At 48.0% G+C, this 21849-nt stretch overlaps 1 protein-coding gene and 1 long non-coding RNA gene across 16 annotated transcripts in view; one reads left to right on the forward strand and one right to left on the reverse strand.

Moving 5' to 3' along the window:
- Nucleotides 1–21849, forward strand: part of eys (eyes shut homolog) — a 3376609-nt gene that overhangs the window by 829286 nt on the left and 2525474 nt on the right. The window contains exon 5 of one of the 15 annotated variants that reach the window (XM_038800712.1): nucleotides 17377–17491. The exons of the other annotated variants lie outside the window; for them this stretch is intronic. The gene's annotated coding sequence lies outside the window, so the exon portion shown is untranslated. The remainder of the gene's footprint in view (nucleotides 1–17376; nucleotides 17492–21849) is intronic. 15 annotated transcript variants of the gene reach the window in all.
- LOC119967768 lies at nucleotides 543–5008 on the reverse strand. Its single transcript, XR_005461069.1, has 3 exons — nucleotides 4466–5008; nucleotides 1495–1658; nucleotides 543–1120 (listed from the first exon to the last, which is right to left on the reverse strand). It is a non-coding gene; the product is annotated as an uncharacterized LOC119967768 (long non-coding RNA).

Here is a 21849-nt window from a genome sequence, read left to right on the forward strand (position 1 = left end):
TCAAGAGGCCACGCCTATTCCTTCTAATCAATCCACCGTCAGCAGTTTTGATTATGTGGAGCGTGGTGCTATTTGTCTAATGACCACAGCAGTTTGAGACCATCCTTCATCAGGATGTTTGATTCTAACAATGTCAGCCTGCTGTTAGAGGTTTCAGTGGTTTTACTTGCATGTCATAATAACGTTGTTATTTTTCACGTTGCTATTGAATGCTTTTCAGCACACCCAGTTGATCTGGATCACCAACTTGAATCTTTGGTAGTGTGTTCTGATTTCACGATTGTACAACATTTGAGCTAGAGATAAACCTGAATTCAATGGAGAGGCTCTGTATGATAGTAAAGCCAAGTAAGCCAAGACAGCACAGTAGCACAAGTGATTAGCACTGTGGCTTCACAGCGCCAGGGTCCCAGGCACCTGCTGTATCACTGTCCGTGCGGAGTCTGCACATTCTCCCCGTGTCCGCATGGGTTTCCTCCGGGTGCTCCGGTTTCCTCTCACAGTCCAAAGACGTGCAGGTTAGGTGGATTGGCCATGATAAATTGTCCTTAGTGACCAAAAAGGTTCGGAGGGCTAATTGGGTTACGGGGATAGGCTGGAAGTGAGGGTTAAGTGGGTCGATGGGCCAGATGGCCTCCTTCTGCACTGTATGTTCTATGAATATGACTAAAAATCCGATTGTGAATCACTTGCTTTGCCTAACAATTGCTGCACAATGTGTACACCTTTCTCCACTTTTCCGTGGTTGAGGAAAATGCAGACTTGAGGTAATGTGGTTGAAATTATATGTTCTTGCGAATTCCGTCCACTCCCAGATTGCAAAGCATGGACCATTGTTGCGGAATGCCATGTCTCGCAAAGGTTTCCTTGCACACTTTGATCACTGCTGTAGAGGTGAGATCTGGCAGTCTCATCACTTCCCGAAAGTTGGAATAATGATCGGTGATAAGAACATAGTCTTTTCCTCTTGCATGGAACAAGTCAATGCCTACTTTCATCCATGGTGACGTAGCTATACCATGCTGTTGTAGTGTTTCTTTGCATTATGCCGGTTGATGCCGTTGACACGTTGAACAAAACATGATCATCTCTGTGATGTCTTTTGTGGTGATATGCATCACTGTAAATGCACAAGGGGTTAATGTAAATAAACTACGACTAAGTGAACACTAGGGGGAGCACCAGAGACATCATGACATGCAGACATACAGCTAATGAACACATAGAATAGGACACGACCAATGGGCAGTCAAGACACCCAGAGGTTACACAACCACAAGAGGGCATTACACAACCCATATATAAGGATAGGGCACACATGCTCTGTCTCTTTCCACAGATGACACTTAGAGAGTAGGACAGGGACAGATCAGAAGAATCACATCCACCACGTGGCTTAGAGCAGACTGGTTAGTTAGACTGAGTTACTATAGCAAGATTAGCAGGAAAGTCGAACACATAGAGAAATGGTTCAATAAATCACATTGAACTTACTTCAAAGTCTGGAGTATCCTTTGGTCGAGTTGCAGCCTGTGTTATCCCAGAGTACATACACAACATCTTTGTTTATTCCAGGCCAATACACAGCATGTCTAGCTTTTCTTCTGCACTTCTCGATTCCAAGACGTCCTTCATGAATTTTGCTGAGCGTTTCTGACCTGAGATTTAGTTGAATGATAATCCTGTCATTTCTGAATAGTAAGCCATCTACCACAGTAAGTTCTGCTTGTATGCTTTGATGATTTATAACTCTAAGCAAAGTTACATTTTTTTTGTGTTTAATCACATATCTGCTTCAACTTTTCACCTGATGCAGGAAGGTTTTCTTTACATAAATGCAGTTGAGCTTCTGCGTCATTTGATGGATTAAAACGGTTGATTATCAGTATTTATGGATCTTGATAGAGTGTCTGCTATTGAGAGAGCAGGGGCTGGTTTAGCACAGTGGGCTAAACAGCTGGCTTGTAATGCAGAACAATGCCTGCAGCACGGGTTCAATTCCCGTACCGGCCTCCCCGAACAGGCGCCAGAATGTGGCGACTAGAGGCTTTTCACAGTAATTCCATTGAAGCCTACTTGTGATAATAAGCCATTATTATTATTATCTTTACTAGGAGAATAGATTAATGTAAAATCATTTGCATATACAGAGATCACTACACTTGCCGCTGAGCAAGAGTAGGCAGAGGAGTAATTGTTTGTTTTCAAATTCGACCTTTACCAGCCCTACAATGCTCCAAGGTCTGTGCGCTCGTCCAATTCTGGCTTTCCCTGTACATCCCTGACTTTGATCAACCCATTGTGGGTGGCATCGCTTTCAACTTCATAAACCCAAAACTCCGGAATTCTCTCCTTCTATCCTCCCTTATCCCTACAAAGTCACTTCCTTAAAACTTATCTCGTTGGCCAAGCTTTTGGTCACGTATCCTGATATCTCATTGTGCAGCCTAGTGACAAATTATATTTGATAGTGACATGCAAACAGTCTCGGGATGTTCCGCTACGAGGGTGCTTTATAAATGGAAGTTGTTTTTGTAAATTGGGTTTCCTTTTGCCAGAGCCAATGGCTGTGCAAAATCAAGTCATTCCGCCTCTGTGCATTGAAAAATGATATCTCGTCAATATTGCAGCCGCAACAGAGTCAATCGTACACCTCATCCGGTAATTTCACATCAAATACCCAGCATTAGTTCCAGCTTTTGCTGTTCCATTCATGTGAAATCTGAACCTTTTAGAGTGGAACAACAGCAGGGTAACTGCAGTACTTAACATGGTACAGGGATTAAATCTTGATCTAACTATCCTGAAAGTGATCATGTGACTTTCATGCGATGTTGGAATGAAAAGGCTCTCTGACCTTCATTGATTTCATCATTATATTGTCTTCCTCTACATGCACCAATACTCACGTGTTTAATGCTATACATCCCATCAATTCCATATTCATCTGCTTTTGCTGGAACTACTTTAAGATGGCAGCTTTGTTCCTACTTTCTTCTAAAGCAGCCATCTGTGGCCATAGCAATCACAGGAATCATCTAAACAATTGGCTGGTCAGTACATGCTGTGGACTAATCTCGATCGCAAGTCCCCGATGTCACCTTGCTGGCATCGCCCAAGGCATCCAAAGACTCTTGTGGATACCTATGCAGCGGTTCCAGGTCCAACCATGCTCAGAATCTGGACCCCTGGTTGTTCTGTAACCTGCTCATGCTGAGCTTTTTGCTGCTGTTAGAGAGCACAACTTTCTGCGTGTGCATAACACCTGAAACAAAACTCGGTGGGCGTTTCAATGACCAGAGATCCTTTGGTCAGAATTCTTACAGTCGTTGAATGCACTCCATGGGTGGTTAACATTTAGATTATGTTGCTTGTCCCTCATCATTTGCCTTATTGGCAGAATTAGCAGCAATTGCAGCATTGGAGGATTTAGACTCGGGTCCCCATCCCACCAGATTCCGGCATTAAATTTCAGCAGGGGTCATGATGCAGAAATTAAGAAATAATTGGATGATTTAGCCCAGGCGTTGGACCCAGTGACACCATTCCTCGTGCAGCTGATACTCTAAAACTGGTATGTTTTGATATGATCGTATGGGGAACCCACAAAACAAAATGACCAAATTTCCTGAATGACCCCAAATGAAGAAAATGCGAACAAAATTTCCACTTTTTCTCACTTTTATTTGAACGCAAATCAGAGTCCAGTAAATTAATCATGAATTAACAAGCAATTACAGTAGGCACGAACCATAAATCACAAATAAAATAGCAGATAAAACAAAGCCCGTCTCATGAATATTCCTATTGCTCCCCACACAAATGTAGCACCACGTTCAATCTCACAGACCTTCCAAATCAGTCTCTGGAATGGCGGCTCTCTTAATTTTCTCACTCAGTGGGATTGGTCCTCAGGTCACCTGTAACAGTAGCTCCGCTCTATCCAAGTGTGCCGGAGACAATCATTACCCCCCAAACAGTCTGCACACTCCTGCAAAACCTCATTATCTCTATTCACGACCACAGATTCCCTCAGGACTTCTTTATTCAAACCCTTCAATAGGACTTGCTTAACATTCTAGTCAGCTCGACCAAAGCTAAGGCATATCCGAGGAATATTCCAATTCTCAATCCCCGGTCTTCTGCTATCTGTCCATTTTAACTGCATTGCAAACACAGCTCCTTGGGCGCAATCTAATGGCCTTGTCGCACTCAACTCGGTGACATGACAAGCCCATTAAATCTGGTGAGCTGCCTCTCGTGAGATTTGTGACACTCGGAAGGCCTCGCATGATCTAACGAGATCACACCCTGACTGGGCGAGATCTAGATTAACATATGTAAGTGAGCCATTAGGCTTGTTTAAATACCTCTAAACTGGATTCTTTCGAAAAAAAACATCAGACAACTGTGTGTCAGTGGGGGTTTACTTCAAAAGTAGGATTGAAATTTTCAATGCACTTACCGTTGCAGTGGGTAGAGCTGTGGAGACTGCACATGAGGCACTGAAATGAGCCGCGGGATCACAAATCTACGGGACTGCGACTCTGCAACCTACTGCCCGGGAAGGGGAAGCTGGGCATAGAAACATCCAGTCTGCTTGTTTGCTGAGTTTTTATCTGCTTTAAACAGAGAGAAAAGAAACGGCACGGAAGACAGATTGAAGGCTGCGTAGCACAGATCAGGATGCTGCAATCCAATAACGGTGTGGAGAAAAGGCACCATGGGTGCATTTGATGAGGGTGGGGAGACACAGAACTCGTCTGAGGAAAGGTTCCAATTATTCCTTCAAGCCAATCAGACACCAGCAGAACCTAAATGCTACTCTTACATGGCTGTAACAACACAATCTCAGGGTCAAGAATGTTTTAAATCTCCTATTCACTATCTTGGACACAGAATCGACCAAGATGGTCATCACAAAGCACCTAAGATGTCAGAGATACTGGATGCTCCACGGCTACAGAAACTGCTAAGGTTGTTTCTTGGATTGTTAAATTACTTTGGAAAGTTCGTACTACACTCAGAAACCAGGATGAAGCCTTTACACAGATTGCTTTGGAACAAACAATCTTGGCTCTGGATGAAAGATTGTGAGGATGCTTTCCAAGATGTCAAAATAAATTACAGGAATCGGAGTTATTGGTCCATTATAACCCAAATCTGAAGCTGCAGCTTGCTTGTGATGCATCACCCTATGGGGTTGGAGCAGTTATCTCGCATATAATACCTTCAGCTGAAGTGCGTCCAAAAGCATTTGCTTTCAAGACATTGACTAGTGCTCAGTCCAACAATGCTCAATTTGAGGAAAAAGCTCTCAGTATTATTTTTAGTATTCGAAGGTTCCACCATTATTTATTTAGCCGTCAATGCACTCCATTGACCGACCATCGTCCCTTAACACTTGTTGGCCATATTAGGGGATCCTTTGCTCGCTGCTAGTTGATGAAAATATTGGGGGTTAATCGTGTCTGCACATGATTATGCAATTAAATATTGTAGAAGGTTAGGCGGATTGACCGTGCTAAACTGCTCCATAGTGTTCAAAAGGTTAGATGGGGTTATCAGGTTACAGGGATAGAGTGGGTCGTGGGCCTAGGTAGGGTGTTCTTTGAGAGGGTCGCTGCAGACTCTATGGGCTGAATGGCCTCTTTCTGCACTGTAGTGATTCTATGATTTGAACTGCGAAAGTGGATGCTTTGTCTAGGCTGCCGCTGCAACACTAACAAGACCAAAACGATAACCATGAACTGATCAACACTTCAACGACATATTCTGTTTGTCTCATGTGGAAAATGTTCCAGTAATATCTTCTCAGGTGCGAACATTTACCCGAACACATCCAGTGATAGGACAGGTATTGGGCATGATTCAAAAAGCCACTCCAACACAAGAGCATAGAAAGAATCCAGACCTTAAACCCTATCTTACCAGGTATTTTGGGTTGACAGTACAAAATGGAGTATTGCTGTCCGGTATTAGAGGAGTCATTCCGCATTGTCTACAAAGTAGAATTATGGAACTGCTACACGAGGGTCATTCCAGTGTAGTTAGAATGAAGGACTTGGCGAAAAGCTACTTCTGGTCGCCCGAGTTGGATGCCCAAGTGGAGGAGAACGCAGCCCTAGGCTAATTCTGTGTCGCATTGAGAAGTGTACCTCCATTACAACGTTTGCATCCATGGGAGTGGCCTACCAGGCCATGGAAAAGAATCCATGTTGATTATACGGGACCAGTCCAAGGACATAAGTTTTTGGACAAAAGAACATAAGAACAGAAGAACATAAGAACTAGGAGCAGGAGTAGGCCATCTGGCCCCTCGAGCCTGCTCCGCCATTCAATGAGATCATGGCTGATCTTTTGTGGACTCAGCTCCACTTTCCGGCCCGAACACCATAACCCTTAATCCCTTTATTCTTCAAAAAACTATCTATCTTTACCTTAAAAACATGTAATGAAGGAGCCTCAACTGCTTCACTGGGCAAGGAATTCCATAGATTCACAACCCTTTGGGTGAAGAAGTTCCTCCTAAACTCAGTTCTAAATCTACTTCCCCTTATTTTGAGGCTATGCCCCCTAGTTCTGCTGTCACCCGCCAGTGGAAACAACCTGCCCTCATCTATCCTATCTATTCCCTTCATAATTTTAAATGTTTCTATAAGATCCCCCCTCATCCTTCTAAATTCCAACGAGTACAGTCCCAGTCTACTCAACCTCTCCTCATAATCCAACCCCTTCAGCTCTGGGATTAACCTAGTGAATCTCCTCTGCACACCCTCCAGCGCCAGTACGTCCTTTCTCAAGTAAGGAGACCAAAACTGAACACAATACTCCAGGTGTGGCCGCACTAACACCTTATACAATTGCAACATAACCTCCCTAGTATAAACTCCATCCCTCTAGCAATGAAGGACAAAATTCCATTTGCCTTCTTAATCACCTGTTGCACTTGTAAACCAACCTTCTGTGACTCATGCACTAGCACACCCAAGTCTCTCTGAACAGCGGCATGCTTTAATATTTTATCATTTAAATAATAATCCCGTTTGCTGTTATTCCTACCAAAATGGATAACCTCACATTTGTCAACATTGTATTCCATCTGCCAGACATGGTTGATGTGCATTTGCAGAAGCCGGAGGTTACCATTCATGGAGTCGACAACTACCGAACAGACTCTGGAAAGGTTTGACAAGGTATTTGCAACATTTGGGAGACCTGAACGAATCGTGAGTGATAACGACTATCAGTTCACATCAGCCGAATTCAAGGACTACCTGAATGGTAATCAAATCTCCCCCCTCAAATCCAGCGACAACATCTTAGTTGAACATTTTGAACAATTGCTCAAGCATACAATGGATGTTTTGAGGGATAAAGGCTCTCTACCTAAATGTATCAATAATTTTCTTATGACTTCCAGAAACACTGCACATTTAGCAACACAAAGCTCACTGGCTACACTGTGATGTTCAAAAGAAACCTACACGCACTGTTTGACCTTTTGGCTCTCCCTTCAACTTATAGAATAGAACAGTACAGCACAGAACAGGCCCTTCGGCCCTTGATGTTGTGCCGAGCAATGATCACCCTACTTAACCCCACGTAACCCGTATACCCGTAACCCAACAATCCCCCCATTAACCTTACACTACGGGCAATTTAGCATGGCCAATCCACCTAACCCGCACATCTTTGGACTGTGGGAGGAAACCAGAGCACCCGGAGGAAACCCACGCACACACGGGGAGGACGTGCAGACTCCACACAGACAGTGACCCAGCCGGGAATCGAACCTGGGACCCTGGAGCTGTGAAGCATTGATGCTAACCACCATGCTACCGTGAGGCCCTTCAGAGGTAGTCGGGCAACAACATCAGATGCAAGTGGCTGGAAGGCAACATCATTCCAAAACCAGTGTCTTTGATCGTTGGGAACATGTTCTTGTGAGAAATTACACCTCAGGCAGAAAGTGGACTCCAGCAATTGTATTGGCCAAAACGGGTCTGATTTCATATACTATACAATCTGATGATATTAGAATCTGGCTTTGGCACGCTGACCAATTATTGTCTGCACGCAGTGAGAGTCCAGAATCTGCACCAGATGTTTACACCACAGAGAGTATGGACAGCGGCATGCTGGACTAGAGGACTACAACTGCTGAAATTATGGAATGTGTTACAATAGAATCATTCAGACAACCAGAGACAGTTTCTGTGTTGGTTTTGTTCGGTTTAACCCTGAGCAGTGTACAGGAAGACACTCCTCATACCCCGAAGAGACAAGTTCCTGAACATCGTATCCTGTCAAAATGAGATAGACATTCATCCAAGAGACTGCCTTACTAATGAACGTATGTATCTGTAACAGAACACAGAACATAGAATATACAGCGCAGAAGGAGGCCATTCGGCCCATCGTGTCTGCACCGACCCACTTAAGCCCTCACTTCCACCCTATCCCCGTAACCCAATAACCCCTCCTAACCTTTTTGGAAACTAAGGGCAATTTAGCATAGCCAGTCCAGCTCACCTGCACGTCTTTGGACTGTGGGAGGAAACCGGAGCACTCGGAGGAAACCCACGCAGACACGGGGAGAACGTGCAAACTCCGCACAGTGACCCAGCGGGGAATCAAACCTGGCGCTGTGAAGCCACAGTACTATCCACTTGTGCTACCATGCTGCCCTAAACTAAAAACAATGTTAGTTATGGCATAATGCAGTGTTCTTCAAACTTGGGGGCGCGACCCGCAGGTGGGTAACGGGCGGGTGTCGGGAGGGTCGCGGAGATGTCCTTTGCGGCCCTCCTGATTGCGCAAATCCCCGCGCAGCAGCCGGCTTTTAATAACGCCGGCTGCAGGCGGCTTTTAAAATGGCCACGAACATGTAAAAAAAATTCGGCCACATTGCGCATGCACGCCCGATCATCGGCGCGCATGCACAGTGCGGCCGCTATTTTTTTAAACGGTCGCAGCTTTTTGTTTTACAAGTTCGGGGGGATTTTATTCATTTATTTTATTCATTTAATTTTTATTTCTTTCATTTATTTTACTCATTTTATTTTTATTTTACAAGTTCCGGGGAGGGGGTGTTTATTCATTGGATTCATTTATTTCATTCATTTAATTTCTATTTTTTAATTTATTTTATTCATTTTATTTTTTATTTTTTTTACAAGTTCGGGGGGGTTTATTTGATAAAATGTTACAGGAAAAAAAATGCTGAACAGATGGAGACTCCATACTTTCCGACACTGGAATACTTCACCTTCATCGAACAGGTTCCATTGGAGGAGCGTGTATGGGGGCCAAAGGGACCCAAAGCCATTTCCTCCATTTTTGTCAGCAGCAAACAAGGTAAGAGAAAATGGCTGGGTCGCTCAGGTCGGCCGGCGTGGGTCGCGAAGGTCGGCCGGGTTGGGTCCCGAAGGTTGGCGGGTTGGGTCCCGAAGGTTGGCGGGTTGGTAAAAATGGGTCCCCGGAAAAAAAGTTTAAAGAACACTGGCATAATGTGTAGGATCTGTATTAAAGTGTTTGATTAAGTTTAAATGCCGGAGTAAAGAGGGACGGGTGTTACGTATCAGAGTAACACCATTGACTGGTGTAATGTCATATGTCACAAAATAATATTATAGAATCCCTACAGTGCAGAAGGAGGCCATTCAACCCATCGAGTCTGCACTGGCCCTTGGAAAGAGCACCCTGCATAAGCCCACACCTTCACCCTATCCCCCCGTAACCCAGTAACCCCATCTAACCTTTTGGAAACTAAGGGGCAATTTACCATGGCCAATTCACCTAACCTGTACATCTTTGGACTGTGGGAGGGAACTCGAGCACCCGGAGGAAACCCACGCAGACACGGGGAGACCGTGCAAAGTCCACACAGTCACCCGAGGCTGGAATTGAACCCGGGTCCCTGGCGCTCAGAGGTAGCAGTGCTAACCACTGTGTCACCATGCGACTCTATCAGAATGTTTTGTGGACTTTACCATTGTACCCTGTTTGAGAATATAAATATAAAACCGGAGTAGAGAAAGCACAAGGAAACACAAAGTTAACAGCAGCTCACACTTTATTGAAGATTTTCAAGGTAAAATACTGTCTTTCCTTTTTACTGTAATCCAGTGCCCTGCCAGAGTAAAACAGGGAAAAGCAAATGCCCCTTCCCTAGAAACCTACTGATGTGGATGTCCATGTCTCAGAAGCCAACATTCTTACAAATAAACCTTTTGCACTATGTTATACAAACTCCAAGTCTGGCACCTTTTATTGCGACAGCAAAGAATATAACAAACAGCCTGACTGAGATGCAACAAGAACCGAGATTGAAGTAAGTTTGACAGGGTCACTTCATGAAGGAACATATTTGTTACATCTGACGTAACTAACATGTATTACAAATTAATGGTGTGTTGCATGGTACTATTAATTATATATGAATTGGCCATAATTCTATCTTTGCTGTACTGGAATATTGCTCATAAATTATTAGTGATATTGCAGCTCTTACTAAAATGATTAATTATTCATAATGTTAGTTCAGCGCTTTGAAACCATAAACATTTCACTGTGAGATTTTAAATTGGTTAAACATTAACCATTGGTTAATATTGAATGCTCAAAGTCAAGTATCTACAATCTGGTAGCAAGCTTACATTTTACAAGTCGACAATTCAAGATCTTTTCAGTTCATGTCATTAGATCTCCAGCTACATTGTTCAGAATGCGTTCGAGGTTACTGCGCTGGAAGGTCAGTTAGAAGTTCAGATGTGCGATGGGAAAGGGTGGGCAAGCTGACTGAAAAGATGACTGGAAGCAGCCTCTGTGTATGTAGGAAAATGAATCAACTTTATCTTCCAACACCTGCCAGGGAGTGAATAAATTTTTATTTGTTAATTCATTGATATGCCACATTGGAGAAATAAATTAATCTCAGCATGCATATTGCAAAGGCTCTGGGCCCTGACAACATCCCGACAGTAGCATTGAAGATTTGTTCTTCAGAACTAGCCGCACCCCTGGGCAAGCTGTCCCGGTGCAGTTTGAGCACATGTATCGAACCGGCATTGTGGAAAATCACCAGATATGCCCTATCCACAAAAAGCAGAACAAATCCACTCCAGAAAATTATGTCACTATCGATCTACTCTAGATCATTTGCAAAGTGATTCAAACGTCATTTACTAACCACCAACCTGCTCACTCATGCTCAATTCAGCTGCTGCCAGGCTCACTAGGTTATTAATTCATGCCAGCTTTTCCAGAGTAACTCACCTCCTCGTTTCCCCAAATTCTATCCAACATCCACAAGGCACAAGCCAGGAATGTGATGGAATACTCCCCTCTTACCGAGATGAATGTAACTCCAATGAAACTCAAGATGCTTGACGCATCCATGACAAAACAGTCCACTCGGCTAGCACCCTATCCTCAATCATTCACTTCCTCCACCACCACATACAGTGGCAGCAAGCACACTAATTATAAGATGCACGGCAGTGACTCGCCAAGGCTCCTTTGATGGTATCTTCCAAAGCCATGACCTCCAGCACCTAGAATGACAAGTGCAGCAGACACATGTGAACACCACCATCTGCAAGTTCCCCTCCAAAACACACACCATCCTGACTTGGAAATATATCCTCAGTTCTTCACTGTAGCTGGGTTAAAATCCTGGAACTCCCTCCCTAACAGCCCTATGGGTGTATCGACACCACATGGACGTCAGTGGTTCAAGAAGGCAGCTTACCACCACTTTCTCAATGATGGGCAATGTAACTATTCACCTTTTCAGCAATGTCCACATCCAATGAAAGAATAAAAATGTTGTATTGAACCAGTTCTATCTTGTTGTCTAATAATAATAATAATAATCGCTTATTGTCACAAGTAGGCTTCAATGAAGTTACTGTGAAAAAGCCCCTAGTCGCCACATTCCAGCGCCTGTTCGAGGAGGCCGGTACGGGAATTGAACCCACGCTGCTGGTCTAGTTCTGCATTACAAGCCAGCTGTTTAGCCCACTGTGCTAAACCAGCCCCTGTGGGTGTCTGTGTGGGTTTTATAGAAATTTCCAGCAAATATATTGGGAATGCCCAATGTCACTTTTGACTTCCCAAAGTAATGACCCCATTATTCTTAATGCTTGACCTAAAATGACCACAAAAATATTATTTTAAAGCTCCAGCACCATAAATAGCATATTCACGTGGTGTGTGGAGAGATTGCGGACATGCAGTAGAATGGGCAAACTGAGAAAAGGGGAGACTGACCGTGGGAGAGAGCAAGAGGTAGCGTTTGTCAGAGGCAAATGGAGATGTGGGTACGAGAGAAAACATGGGGAAGGCAAAAATAGAAGAGGGCAGATCGAGAGAATTTAATGAGAGGCTGCTGAAGATAGTTTTTGCCGTGAATAGCACTGGGAGGTCAACTATATATGAAATCAGCGAGACAGGTAGCAGGTAATCAGGTGTTCTGTATGTTGGCTTGACTGAGTAAGGAAGGAATGAGCCTTAACTAATTCTGATGGATAGAGTAACAGACAGCACCACTGGTTAAGGCCTTGAACCACTTACAAATTATTCGGCAAAAGCCCTTGGGCGGGATTCTCTAATCCCGCGGCAGAGTGTTGACGCGTTTTACGATGGCGTGAACGGGCTGCTCCGAGGACGGATTCTGGCCCGCAAATTGGGGCAGCATAGGCGCCGTGAGAAGCGGGTGGGGGGGGAGGGGGGTGGCACGAGACCGGCGGAGACGCACAACGCCTCGATGACATAGCGCCGCGTCGCTTAAGGTGCGCGACGGCGCACAGTCCCGAAACCCGCGGGATGGCCGCCGCCCGCTGTGCATCCCCGAAGTTTAAGGACCATGACCTCGACATGCTGCTGAGGAGAGGAGGGCAATCCTGTGCCGCAGACCCGGGCAGCGCAGTCCGGCGAACATGGAGGGAGGTGGGCAATACCGTAAGTGCAGTGGGGCACACCCCACGGACCGGCCAACAGTGCCGGAAACAGATGCACGACCAGGATAAGACCGTCCACAACCATAGGGAGTGTGAGAGAACCGGAGGGGGTCCACCCCTACTGCACCCCCCTCACAGTCCACGAGCAGAGGGCACTGGACCTCATTGGCGGAGCCGAGGACCGGGAGGTTGCCCCTTGCCAGATCGGAGGCATACCAGCAAGTGAGACTCCCCTGCCTGACTCCACACCTTCACCCCAAACCTCCCCCCCACTCCACCCCAAACCCCCCCCACTCCACCCCATCACCCCGCTCTCCCCCCCCACTCCACCCCCTCACCCCAAACCTCCCCATCGCCCCCCCTCTCCAGCACCCCCCCCACTCCACCCCTCCACCCCATCCCCCCCCCCCTCTCCAGCACCCCCCACTCCACCCCCTCAGCCCACTCCGCGTGTCTAACAATACATGCTGCCTTGTGTCTTCCAGGACCTGCCGCCAGTCGTCCCGTCCTGTCTGACGGTACCTCACCCACAACTAGTGCTAGGTCCAGATGCCCCCAGGGACGCATGCCACGGTGGGGATAGCAGACGGCAAGGAAGGCCTTCCTCCGACACGGACACCCAGGACGCTGACGCACAGAGGGCGGACACCCAGGACGCTGACGCACAGAGGGCGGACACCCAGGACGCTGACGCACAGAGGGCGGACACCCAGGACACTGACGCACAGAGGGCGGACACCCAGGACGCTGACGCACAGAGGGCGGACACCCAGGACGCTGACAGCCAGGACACTGACGCACAGAGGGCCGACACCCAGGACGCTGACAGCCAGGACACGTAGATGCTGGACACAGATGCAAACGACAGCCAGGACAGTGACACACACAGGACGGGAACACAGTGGACGGACAGACCGGACAGTGACCCTCAGGTGGAGGCAGACAAGGACCATCGGGCCGAGGGTCGACGCAGGAGACCCCTGACTTTGGCTCCGATGAGGACATGGACTTTGCGCCATTGCTGTCTCCCAAACCCTCCACCATCGCAGAGATTCTCACCTCGGTTGGACACTTTAGTGATGAGGCTTCTGGGACACTCACTGGTGTTCACCACACAGCCGTACCGGTTCAGCAGGTGGAGGTAGGAGGAGCCGAGAGGCCGGACGGCCGGAGGGCAACCCAGCCCCAGCAACCAGCTGCCACCCAGACGGTTCCTGGGTCCCTGGACTTTCCACACCCACCCACAGACCCGATGCAGTTAGACACCCAGGGACGAGACAATGGGATGACGGCCAGCTTTCAGCAGCTGCAGACGCAGGTAGAGAAGTCCACCAGCATCCAGGAGCAGGGAGTGGTGCTGGTTATGGCTGCAACCCAGGCCGATACCGCGCCAGTGTCCCCCACGGCGTCCACAGAACACTGCCGCCAGCTACCCAACATGGCCACGTGATGGAGTGTCCAGAATGCATACAGGGACCATCCAGGTGGAGGGTGTAACTGTGCCATGAGTCAGCCATTGGCTAACGATTTGGAGCTCACAGCTCATCGCAGAGCGGCTTGTCATCATCCCCCATGGCATTGATCACACCCGCTTCCACAGGCAATTGTGTGAGACCAGCTCGTAGTGCTGCAGGTGGATGTGTGGTGGAGACGTGCTGTGCATGTGGTGGTGTGGGAGCTAAGGTTGGTGGGTGGTGTGGGAGTGTGTCTCATCGGTGTTGTGGGAGGTGGGGGGTACGGGCGGTGCCAGTGCCCCTGCTCAGCAAGCCCCTACCCTCCTAGTTGTTGAAACATGCGGCAATCAACGCCTCGCGTGCTCGCTGGCCAAGCCGGTGGCGACGTGCAGCCTCCCGTCCATATCCAGCCCCCGTGTCGCATCTATTGCCCCCCCTTGTCTCCATTCTCCTCAACTGGAGAGGCAGCCCCTTCCTTGAGCTCGTCCTCTGCCTCCTCCTCCTCCTCCAGCACATCGCCCCTCTGCTGGGCTTATTGTGGAGGACACAGCAGACCACAACAATGCGGCCGACCCTCTCCGACTGGTACTGGAGGGCCCCTCCAGAGCGGTCCAGGCACCTGAAGCACATCTTCAACAGGCCAAAGCACCAATGAGGCACCATCGAGTCTGCACCGGCTCTTGGAAAGAGCACCCTACCCAAGCCCACACCTCCACCCTATCCCCATAACCCAGAAATCCCACCTAACACTAAGGGGCAATTTGGACCCTGAGGGCAATTTATCATGGCCAATCCACCTAACCTGTACATCTTTGGACTGTGGGAGGAAACCGGAGCACCCGGAGGAAACCCACGCACAGATGGGGAGAGCGTGCAGACAGTGACCCAGCGGGGAATCGAACCTGGGACCCTGGCGCTGTGAAGCATTTGTGCTATCCACAATGCTACCGTGCTGCCCCCAACTTGTCGCCCAGCAACCAGCCCCTCAGCCGGGGGGGGATGAATGAGTGTGCCAGGATAAATGCGTCATGCACACTGCCCGGGTACTGGGCGCAGACGTTCAGGATCTTCATCTAGTGGCCACAGACCACCTGAATGTTCATGGAGTGGATCCCCTTTCTGTTCATGAACACGTCCCTGTTTTACACTGGTGGCCACATGGCTACGTGCACCCGATCGATCGCATCCTGTACCATGGGTTTCCTGGCAACGGCAGCGAATCCCGCTGACGGGCATCCTGGTGGGCGCGGTCCTTTAGGAACTGGATGTACCGGTCTGCGATGTCAGTCACTGCACGGTGCGCCGATGTCTGGGAGATGCCGGATCGGTCCCCACTCGCCGCCTGGAATGACCCCATGGCATAGAAGATCAGGGCCTCTGTCACCTTGACGGCCACCGGGAGAGCATGTCCTCCCCCAGTGCCATGTTGTGCCAGGTGTGCCATCAGGTGGCAGATATGGGCGACGGTTTCCTGACACATCCCGAGTCTCCTCCTGCAAGCCTGTCCGGCAGGTCCTCGAAGAAAATGCGGCGACGGTAAACACAAGGCCTCATCGGGCGCCTTGGCACACCACCAGCTCCTATGCCACATCGGTATCCTCACCGTGTGCCTCCCCCTCGTTGTTGTGGTCGTTGTCCGCCGCCGCCTCCTCCTGCCCCCTGTCGAGCGGGCGGCCTGCAGCCTGAGCGGGTGCCACTTGGCCCTCTGCAGCCCGTCCCTCTGCTGCAGCTGCTGCTGCCACAGCCGCTATGAGCCGCCTGTGCCGACGCTGCCACAGGGCTGCATGTCGGGCAGCGGCTCTCACCATGGCAGCACGGTAGCATTGTGGATAGCACAATCGCTTCACAGCTCCAGGGTCCCAGGTTCGATTCCGGTTTGGGTCACTGTTTGTATGGAGTCTGCACATCCTCCTCGTGTGTGCATGGGTTTCCTCCGGGTACTCCAGTTTCCTCCCACAGTCCAAAGATGTGCAGGTTAGGTGGATTGGCCATGCTAAATTGCCCTTCGTGTCCAAAATTGCCCTTAGTGTTGGGTGGGGTTACTGGGTTATGGGGATGGGGTGGAGATGTTGACCTTGGGTAGGGTGCTCTTTCCAGGAGCCGGTGCAGACTCGATGGTTCGAATGGCCTCCTTCTGCACTGTAAATTCTATGATCTATGGCGGCCAACATTGCTGCCTGGTGCCCAAACATTATGATCTGCAGGCGGTGGGGGGTATACAACATGTTTAGAGATGGCGCATGGTCCTCGCGACAGCCAGGTGCCATGGTTGGCATGTCTGCCCCGGTTGGCTGGTTGCGCCACAGCCACACATGCACCCAGCCCCTTGGCAACACCCTCCGTGCTCCGTCCACTATTGCCCGTCCCCCCTGATAGCGCCATTGTTGGATGGCTATGCCCTGACCGGGGGGGGGGGGGGGGGGGGCTGCCATGGGTACAGCCCTGGACCTTCCCAGCACGACTGATGATTTTTATTAGTAGATTAGACCTGGGGTCAATAATTTGGGACTTCGACCCATCTGGCCCGCAGAATCCATGGGATCCCGGAGAATCGCTGAACTTACCCCCTCGGGCGATTCTCCGGGCGGCGCAGCGCCGATCACGATGGCACCGTTCTCGCTGGTTGAGAGAATGGCGGAACGGCGTCGGACTGGCGTCGCGTAAGAAAACGGCGGGATTGCCAATTGTCTGAACCGGCCGGCGTGAGAGAATCCTGCCCCTTATTCCCAAACAATGAAAACTAGAAAATAGCTTTGCAAGTTACTTGAGGTTGTTCCCTGAATGAATTGAAACTAACCTTCTTCAGAATAAAACCAGCTTTTAATTCTGTTTACTCAATAACACTTGATAATTTCAGCATCTGCTGGTACATGGAAAATTGATGCAGAAAACAAGCTTTATCTTTGTTAAGCAATTACAGCTCTTGTTCTATTGAGATGCATCTTTTTTCTGTTCAGATTTGCCACTTCAGTGCTGACTTGTCCTATTATGAAGCTGGCTTGATGAATGACAGCATCTGAACCGCTGACAGCAAGTGGCCATATACTAAAGTGCAGATGGCCTAAAGTGATGGTGAGCTATTCAACAGTGACCGGGGTATTTAGAGGATTATTGTCGCAGCATTGCCCTATTTGGTCCTCCTCAGCGGTTTTGTTCATCAGCTTTCAGTCCTCCCTGTTCCAGTAGAGAATGTGATGCCATGCTGGAATCCAGTTCGACATCCTGGTCGCTTGATACCATACCAACAATTAATTTGGAATCTTTGGGGCTACGTAGCTATTCAATTCCAAAGTTTCTGTAGCCGAGTCAATATGCTGCATCCATTAGCATCCGTGTTGTCTTCTAAAGTGGGAACCCCAGTTAATTTCCTGCTTCTCAGGGCCACATGTACCACAACTAAATTGTCGGAAGGAGGTGATTCGGTGCCCACGTTCACTGTGAGCGCAAACGGCCATGGGGGCGCAAAATCTCCCGAGACTCAGAAAACCAGATTCTCGCTAACGAGATCTTGTTTTACGATTTCCCCCACCCCTCACCGGTGAAATAACAAGATTCCACCCTTTTTTATTCAAATGTACTTGAAGGGCTTTTCACAAGTCGGGGAACCCCCCCCCCCCCCCCCCCCCCCCATTGCTATATTTACTCGCTCTAACTATGGCAGTCAATAAGGTTTCCCTTCTTTGTCTAGATATTGATATTATATTGCTTTCAGAGTCGGCAGGTATCAGATGATACCACCACAAGGTTCAACCGGATATCGATCAAAGACCCAACAACCAGTTAGTTCAAGTTCAATGATACTTTATGTACACACAAGATTAACTTATATGTGCAACATAAACACGACAAGCTAAACTACACCTAACAACTATGACAACCTGTACTTAACTTCAGGCACCTGACTTAGGTCAGAGGAACTTTGTTCGAATCTGGATCTGCTGGGTCTGGAGAAGTAACTGCGGTTCAGCTGGGCTCATCGATCTTCTAGCGGGCGATGCACTTGGACTTATTTCTGGTCATGGTGCTGCAGTTGGAGATCGACGTTGCCGGAGCGCCAGGTCCAAAAGAGATCAAATACATGGCAGTGTCTCTCTTTATCCTTGGGGGGGGGGGGGGGGGGGGGGGTTTGTGCTCTTTTGGTCAGCCCTTAGGTTTGGACCCAATTAATTGAGCAATTCTCGATCACTGCCTTCGATCTAAGCCAATAAAGGGGCTGGTGCCTTGATGGCTGGGCGTGTCCTAAGCAGTCATTGACCTTGCTGTTTATGCTTCCTGATTAAAGGGAGTGGCGCCGAAATGTCTAGACTTGTATGACTTACCTGAGGATTAATCCTTTGTCTTACGGAGATGGGCCATCAAAATGCTAATCAGCTGGAGGTTTCGATGCTGTCTGGATTCCTTGCTCACAAATATACATTCGGGCTCTGTGCCTGCCTGAATCTTATATTGCCTATATTTCCCTTTAGGCTTTGTGAACGTCCATGTTTCTTGTTGTAAGTGGCCATCCCAGATGGCTACACCCCCCCTCCCTCCCCCCCTTCACCTTGCCAGCGTGACGTCACATTGGTGAGGTTTACAATAATTGTTGCAAAACGGGAAACTGTCGAGAGGAACCCGTCGGGATGCAAACGTAATAATACCCCCCTGGGAGGAGAGGGACATGCCCAAGTGTCAACCTGGCATTGTTAATCTGAAACTGGCAGGGGGCTGTAACAAAGGCAGGCCCTCTAGGAAGCTCCAATGGGGAGGGGGGGGGGGCGGTTCCCTTGTGTGCAGGGGTGGGGGGATAGAGGAGGGTGGTGGTGGAGGTTGCCACGATGCTTGTGTTGAGGGGGATGTTGCCCCGATGCGTGTGTGTGGCGGGGGGAGGGGGGGGTAATTCTGTCCACCATGTCCGTGGAGAGGGCGGTTTCTTCACATCGCACGTTGGGGCAGCCTTTAAAAATCCATAAGGTCATGACCCACCAGTGCCAGCGTAAATCATGCCACCAGATTCGCTATGCCAGATACTCTGGAGGGTAAACTCAGATGTGCGACTGGAGAAGTATATTCCGGTTTTCTCACTGACACCAAAACTCAGAAAAAAGATTGGAAGAATCTGCTCGTAGTCACTCTTGTAAAGTAGGAAACACGGCACACAAGCAAGCTCTTTCAAACTAAAATGTGATAAAGGACGAGATCATCTGTTTTTAATAATGTTGTTTGAGCGAATCGCGTTAGTTTCCAAGACACTGGTGGGTATATTCTTGGCCCTTCTTTGGATGGGGGATTGGGCCTATCAGAGGGTCAGTGCACACCGGAAGGGCCGAATGGCTTCTTTCAGCACTGTAGGGATTCTATGACGAGACAGACAGAACTTCAATTTAAAATCTTATCTGAGACACAGCACTTCAGACATGGCAGCTTCAGCACTACTTTCAAGTGTCAACCGAGGGACTTGAATCCCTAATTTATGGAGGCAGACGGACCGTTTTGGTTGTTGTGACTCAGCACTGCACCTGATAAACTGGCTGAGCCTTACAGTGAACGGTGTCGCTGAATTTTATTGGTGCATGCAGCATCGATTGTGCATATTTATTCTAATTTGACCTTTAATTTAACATGGTATTACAGCACTGTAGCTTTACACTTTCATGTTGCTGATCCAGATACTACACCCACATAATGAGAGAGATTCATCTTCCATTTGTACTGTTTGCAACACCATTAGAACCATCCCCTTGGGGATAAAGGACTGGATTTGTGCTGTGGATTTAGCAACACGCAAGTATGATTGCACCAATAATTGAGTCAAAGAAAATCAATATTGGTAAATTAAATTTTGTAAGCAAGTTGGTTTGTATAAAGTCTCACAGGGAATATGAAGAATGCGCATTAAAAAAAAGACTATAATGTGACATTACTGGTGATGGTTGTCTTATTCCAGTCATTTACTGATGAACTCTTCTGCAATAAATTGAGTTACAAAATGTGAGTCCATTGCTTCTGTGCGAAGCAGCGATGTGGAATTCCGATATGCTCGGGGCAGGGACCTCATTTGAGAAAAGTTAAAACAGCCGCTGCTGGAAATATATGATCGCTTAGAAGGAAGGTCAAATGTTTTTCTGGGCTCCCCCTCAGAAGGACAAATCTGAATCCAGGTGTAAGACTGAATCTGTGTGAAATATTAACCCGCCTTGCAGAATATGCTTTGCCTGAAACCCCCTTTTCAGCAGAGATTATTTTTTTCAACCACATATATCAACAAATACAAAACAAAAATGACAGGGAGGAAAAAAATCTGCTGCTTAATTAACCTGCTCCACGCTCTCATGGTACTTGAACCACCAGGTTTGGTAACAACCATCGCCAGCCCATCATCCACTCCCCCATGGGAGATAGAAAAGGGAATTCAGAGAACAAAGAAAAGTACAGCACAGGAACAGGCCCTTCGGCCCACCAAGCTGGTGCCGACCATGCTGCCCAACTAAACTACAATCTTCTACACTTCCTGGGTCCGTATCCCTCTATTCCCAATCCTATTCATGTATTTGTCAAGATGCCCCTTAAATGTCACTCGTCCCTGCTTCCACCACCTCCTCCGGCAGCGAGTTCCAGGCACCCCACTACCCTCTGTGTAAAGAAACTTGCCTCATACATCTACTCTAAACCTTGCCCTTCGCACCTCAAACCTATGCCCCTTAGTAATTGACCCCTCTACCCTGGGAAAAAGCCTCTGACTATCCACTCTGTCTATGCCCCTCATAATTTTGTAGACCTCTATCAGGTCGCCCCTCAACCTCCGTCATTCTAGTGAGAACAAATCGAGTTCATTCAACCGCTCCTCATAGCTAATGCCCTCCATACCAGGCAACGTCCTGGTAAATCTCTTCAGCACCCTCTCTAAAGTCTCCACATCCTTCTGGTAGTGTGGCGACCAGAATTGAACACTATACTCCAAGTGTGGCCTAACTAAGGTTCTATACAGCTGCAACATGACTTGCCAATTCTTATACTCAATGCCCCGGCCAATGAAGGCAAGCATGTCGTATGCCTTCTTGACTACCTTCTCCACCTATGTTGCCCCTTTCAGTGACCTATGGACCTGTACACCTAGATCTCTCTGACTGTCAATACTCTTGAGGGTCCGACCATTCACTGTATATTCCCTACCTGCATTAGACCTTCCAAAATGCATTACTTCACATTTGTCCGAATTAAACTCCATCTGCCATCTCTCCGCCCAAGTCTCCAAATGATCTAAATCCTGCTGTATCCTCTGACAGTCCTCATCGCTTTCTGCAATTCCACCAACTTTTCTGTTTTCCGCAAACTTACTAATCAGACCAGTTACATTTTCCTCCAAATCATTTATTTATACTACAAACAGCAAAGATCCCAGCACTGATCCCTGCGGAACACCGCATCACAGCCCTCCAATTAGAAAAGCA

The sequence above is a fragment of the Scyliorhinus canicula genome, chromosome 6 (assembly GCF_902713615.1).
Source record: "Scyliorhinus canicula chromosome 6, sScyCan1.1, whole genome shotgun sequence".
NCBI lineage: Eukaryota > Metazoa > Chordata > Chondrichthyes > Carcharhiniformes > Scyliorhinidae > Scyliorhinus > Scyliorhinus canicula.